Below are 6,101 nucleotides of genomic sequence, written 5' to 3'. Positions count from 1 at the left end.
GGGGGGGGACCTCGTCACACAGAGAGCAGTGGGAGTGTGGAAGAGCTGCCAGCTGAAGTGGTGAATGTATTGAAGAAGGGACATGGATGGGAGGGATATGGACTGGGTGCAGGTCAGTGGGACTAGGCAGAAAAATGGATCGGCACAGACTAGAAGGGCCTGATTCTGAGGTGTAAATGTTCAAAATGGTTCTAGGAGCCTAGGCTTTCGTCCGACCGGGGGCACTCTGTCTGGGGTGGCGGTCGAGGTGACAGGGAGCCGAGATCAGGCACCCCCATCACCTTTCCCTCCCATCCGCCCGCTCGCCGGTCATGTGCTTGCGCAGGTGGACCGAGCACGGCGCATGCGCCCGACCATCGTGCCTGCGCATGCGTGGTGCTCACCGCTGCTGGGGAGGCGATCGAAGAAGGTGAGGGTCCTGTCCTCGATCGGGGCAGTGGGCGCGTCGGCCGGCTGGTGCAGAGCGGCCGGACAGTCGGCACTCGCTTGCGGGAAGGAAGCTGGTAGGGAACGGGGCTGAGACGAGCTGGAGGCGCGGCCAGCTGCACTGGAGCCGAGTCTGCAGGGAGCTGGCCCCGTCTTCTCACGGTTCCAGGGCTGAGAGGTGCGTTCGGTCGATGCTGCTGGACCACAGCACCGATACGTGGAGTTTTGGGCGGTCCAGTACATTGAGCTCGGGAAAATAAACGAGATTGGATCCAATAAATGTCTGCTCTGGAACCCTTCCTCAAAGGAGGTCGAAGCAGAATCCTTAAATTAATTTGAAGCAGACATCAATAGATTAGGGGGCGTGTAGGGATGTGGTGTAAATGACTCAATCCCAAATAGTAATCTGCTTTCACCGAGCAGATGATCAGGCCAGTCTGCTTTCATGGAAAAGACGGACCTACCAGCTGACATGTGAGTTGGTTCAGCTATTGTTAATGGGTTTTGGAATTGGACAATATTTAATGGATCAAATGTTTACATTTTCCATGTTATTTTACTAAAAAGTTGGTTTGTGTTTCATTTTTTTTTAAAAAAGAGCAGTCTGTGGAGAGAAAGGATCCATAGGGTTAACATCTTGAGTTATATGATAAGATTTCTAGCTTTCCCAGCGTTCATAATGATCAAATGCTTAATTGTTTCACTAGAGGGTTGGAAATAAAGGCAAGGTTTTGTGCTGTATTCCATATAACCATTTACGGAGCGGAAACAGGCCATCCTTAAAACATCTGTTCATTATGCTTTCCAACTGAATAGAAGCTGTTAAGAGGAAGGGTGATCATGAAAGTGCTCATTAGGGCAGTGGTTTCAGGGAACTTAGTGGATTGCATGGAGTTGAATGGAGGGAATCCTAATTAACAAAATAAAAGTAGAAAATTAGGGAAATTCTCAGCAGGTAAGCTGCAAAGGTGGCAGTGCCCAGCTGGAGGGGTGTAATTGAGGATAAGGGAGAAATGTTGGACCTGTGGAGTGCAGAACACTGCATTTTCTGGAAATCTGGCAAGGGAAGGCAGAAAATTTCCAGCAGATCTGCCATCATCTATGGAGATGGAAAAATTAGGTTAATGTTCCAGGTGGATGGCCTCTGATCAGAACTGACCACCTCTGATTAGAGCTGGAAACATCGTTAAATTGAGTGTGCTGAGTCTTGAGCGTACCTAGATGGAAGCTGAGGTACTGGCTCTCAATCTTGGGCTTTGTCAGAGCATTGTAAGAAGACAAAGAAAGGAGTTCAAAGTGGGATGGAGAATTCAAGTGACACAACTGGGAGCTCAGGGTCACTCTTTCAGACTGAACAGGGGTATAAGTTATTGTCATCTGATTGTACAAGTACAACCCAACGAAACAGCATTCTCCGGTCCTTGGTGCAAAACATAATACGCAAACAAAAAATACGTATGCGGGACAAGTATTTCATCTATACAAATAAATGATGTTGGGGAGGGGTATATGTCTGTTGTTGGATGGCAAAACTGATGGAGGATCATTTGAATGTAGAGTCTGCTAGTTTGTAAAATAAAGATGATAAATCTTTTGCTTGCTGTGGATGCATTTTTCAGAAATGCTGACATTTTGTTTTAAATTATGAGATCTGAAAGTTGTGCTGGAGGGATATTCTGCTTAAGGAAATCTCTGAAGCACTGGGGTGGGAAGTTGTCATTAGAACATACAATAGAACTAGGGAAGATAGGAAAATGAAATGGAATCCTTGCACGATTTCAGTCTGGTGAGAAGAGACTTGGTCAAAATGGTTGTAGGAACCCAAAACAAATTAATACGCATGGCTCTTCCAGCTGGTGCTGGAAGAGGATCAGGTATAGCGAGGATTGTTATGAGCAAGGGGAGTTCATGTCATTTGAACAACTGAGGAATAAATATGATTTACCATATAAAATTTTCTTCTGCTATCTTTCTTAAGGGTTAACTTGGGACCGTCTATAGCCCTACTACCCCGTTTGTAATGACATGGAGATTCTAATTCAATAGGGAAATGCGCATAAGTTTATCTCTACGATGTATTTCCTATTCCAGAATGAGGGCCCAAAGCCATGCTTACACAGGTCGTGGGAAAGGTGGGAGTCAGACTTGGCAGAACACTCCACAAGCAGTGCTGGTCAGATCTGTGTCTGGACAGCATGACAGCAGTTGTTAATGCCAGGTACACGTTGATGCAATATGATTTCCTGCATCAACTGTACCTCACACCACAAAAATTACATAAATTTAAATCAGAAATCTCAGAAATCTATTCAATTGGGTGGCATGGAATCGTGCAAGGATTCCATTTCATTTTCCTATCTTCCCTAGTTCTATTGTATGTTCTAATGACAACTTCCCACCCCAGTGCTTCAGAGATTTCCTTAAGCAGAATATCCCTCCAGCACAACTTTCAAATCTCATAATTTAAAACAAAATGTCAGCATTTCTGAAAAATGCATCCACAGCAAGCAAAAGATTTATCATCTTTATTTTACAAACTAGAGCCCAAATCTATTCAATTGGCTGTGTATAAAGGCAAGATCCTTCTGGGAGGACCTGGGGTACATTCTGAAAAAAAAATTACAAAGGTGGATTTTCCACAGGATCTGGAATTGTATCTCCTGGGAAACATTATAGACATAAGTTTTAAACTGTCCATATGCCAAATTCAGTTTGTGAAGGCCACCTTGTTGGTAGCCAGGAAATGTATTACAGTCACGTGGAAGTCCGACTCCCAACTAAATATTACACAATGGAATACAAAAATACAGAGTTGTATTCCCCTGGAGAAAATTACATACAATTTGAAGAAGAAATATGGCACATTTGTTAGGGTGTGGCAACCCTATCTGCAGGAGATTGGTACGCAGATGTAATTATACCCCTTTTAGATAAAGTGAATACAAGAACCGTGCCAATAGTGGAATGTTTGAAATTAGTGATGCAGGCAACATGGTCTTGTATTTTGTTCCTTATCTTTTTATTTTAGGTTTCTTTGGGTACTACTTAAGTTCCCTTAAATGTTTTTGACTTTAATGATATTTTGTTCTTTGTGTTTGTTTAATTTGTATCATTTCTTTTTTGTATATTAAGGTACGGAAGGTAGGGGATAAAATAGACTGTAGGATATACACTACTGTTGGAAAAAAATGTATTGTTTATTTCAATTTATGAGTCTTTGAAAATCAAAAATAAAATATTTTCTAAAAAAAAAGATGGTTTTGGGGTTTGTGGGTTTGTAATTTTGTTGCCAAGCCATCCCCTGAGGAGAGAGTGGAGTCAGAAAATGGAAAATGAAAGGATGCATGAGAAGGAACTTCTTTACCCTATGGAATTCTCTACCTGGGAGAGCTTCAGAGGCTCAGTTGCTGATTATAATCAAGTCGTCTATTTGGTAATTGGCAAGGAATGATAAGGGGCTCCAGCTTTTCAAAATCCATGTCAATGGTTGATTTAAAAAGACCAAACATCGGAATTCCAAGCTTACTGCTGATATAGAACAGGGTGGGATTGTGATTGAGGAGGAGGCAGTGGTGATTGAGTGGGTAAAAAACTTATCAGATGAAATATAACATGGAAAAATCTGAAATTATCCACTTTGGTGCACAAGAGAGAAGTGCTTTTGAAGTAGTAGATGTTAAGTGATGTGGATATTTAAAGGCATATGGGTGTTCTTAAACACACATTACTGAAAGCCAACATGCAGCTACGGCAAGCAGTTATGAAGACATAGTACAACTCTCATTATCTGAAATGGTTGAGGTTGGGACCGGGCATATTTTGGATAAATGTTTTTTTCCGGAGAACTGATCATTTAAAAAAAAATCCCAGCAGCAAACAGCAAATCACTTGTAACAGTGTTTAAGCAACAACAAAAACAAGATAAGGATTTTAAAACATTAAAATAATGTTTAATTCTCACCAAAAAAATGCTGGCCACTGCCAATCAATGACACTTCCCCACCAAGGCCCCACTTGTGCCGGGAGCCCGGGAGCTTGAGGTCCGCTGCTGCTGGGAGTCCAACCTTGGTCAGTTCAGATAAATGGTGATTTCTGATTTGTTTCAGCTATTCTCATTTATCCGGTTTAAAAACATTTTTTGGATAATTGAGGATTTTGAGGATCCAATTTTGGATCATTGGAATTGTACTGTAATATGTTTGACGTTATACAATGTACTTTGTTTTTATTACTCCACTACTTGCTGAACTGAAGTATGAGTTACTTGCCTGGATAACACACAAAACAAAGCTTTTCACTGTAATGACAATAAGCAATTCAATTCAAAGTTTTTATAATTATATAAAGTGGAAAAGGGTGGCTAAAGATAACGAAGGTCCCTTGGAGGATGAGAGAGGGAAATTGGTATTGGATAATGAGAAAATGGCAGAAGCTTTAAATTACTATTTTGTGTCAGTCTTTGTGGTGAAGGACATCTGCAATGATAAAGATTGAGATTATGCATGTGATTGGAAGTAATTGCCTGGATCACTAAAGAAGGGTTCCTGAGCAAACGTATGGCCCTTAAGAAAGATAAGTCCCCTTGTCTTGACGAAATGCATCACAAGCTACTGAAAGAAAGAGCAGAAGTTATGGTTGACACTTTGGTGATGATGTTGGTGACCCAGCATGGATTCAGCAGGTACAGGTCTTGTTTGAGGATGGATCACGTGCAGTAGATAGAGGGGAACAGGTCGATATTATTTACTTGGATTTCCAGAAGGCGTTTGATAAGATGCAAGTTGCCACATAAAAGGTTTATCCATAAGATGAGGATGAATAGATTTGGGGGTGATATATTAGCATGGATCGAGAATTGGTTAACCTCAAAAGCAGAGTGTTGGTATACAGGGGTGTTTTTCTATATGACAAAGGTTGGTACTGGGCCTGCAACTGTGTACAATATACACAGTGATACTGTTGATGTAGCGGTTAGTGCAACACATTTACAGTGCCTGTGATCGAGACCAGGGTTTGAATCCCACACTGACTGTGAAGAGTTTGTACGTTCAAAATGGACTGGGATTGTAAGTTAATTGGGTGGCATGGACTCATGGGCCGTGCTGTATATCTAAATATATTTAAACATTTAAAATTTTTTAAAAAGTAATAATCTGGAAGGAGAAACTATATGTTGTGTATCTGAGTTTGTTGATGATACCAAATTAAGTGGAAAAGTAAATTGTGCAGAGGATATGGAGAGTCTGCAGAGAGATATAGATAGGTTAATTGAGTGGTCAATGGTCTACTAAATGGAGTACCATACATTTATGATCCAAAATGCTCAGGACCGGATGCTTATCAGTTAATTTCATTTTCCAGATATCTGATCTGCAGCTCAATTTAAGCAGCAGAATACTTGTATCGGCCATCGCCGATTCTGACATCTTCCCACCGCCATCACTGAACCTGCCCAGGCGCTCAAGATCCTCGCTCTGATCCCTGACACCTCCCCACCCCAGTTACAGTACTGCCTGAGGTCCCTGCTTTAATCCCTACACCTCCTCACTGCTGTCACAGAGCCTACCCATAAGCCTGAGGTCACCACTCGGATCCCCAACACCCCGCTGCCGACCCAACGGATCTCCCAATGCCATGGTTTTTCAAGCATGAAATAAAGTTTAATTGGATTCTCT

General features: G+C 42.0%; 1 protein-coding gene across 4 annotated transcripts in view; it reads left to right on the top strand.

Moving 5' to 3' along the window:
* The first annotated feature begins 357 nt into the window (after positions 1 to 357).
* Positions 358 to 6,101, top strand: part of kiaa0513 (KIAA0513 ortholog) — a 66,396-nt gene continuing 60,652 nt past the window's right edge. For 2 of the 4 annotated variants that reach the window (XM_069901971.1, XM_069901968.1), the window contains exon 1: positions 514 to 900. The gene's annotated coding sequence lies outside the window, so the exon portion shown is untranslated. The other 2 variants (XM_069901969.1, XM_069901970.1) reach the window with 2 other exon arrangements.

This window comes from Narcine bancroftii, chromosome 10 (assembly GCF_036971445.1).
Source record: "Narcine bancroftii isolate sNarBan1 chromosome 10, sNarBan1.hap1, whole genome shotgun sequence".
Taxonomy (NCBI): Eukaryota; Metazoa; Chordata; class Chondrichthyes; order Torpediniformes; family Narcinidae; genus Narcine; species Narcine bancroftii.
Note: the sequence above shows the minus strand (reverse complement) of the source record. Positions and strands in the feature narration are given on the sequence as shown.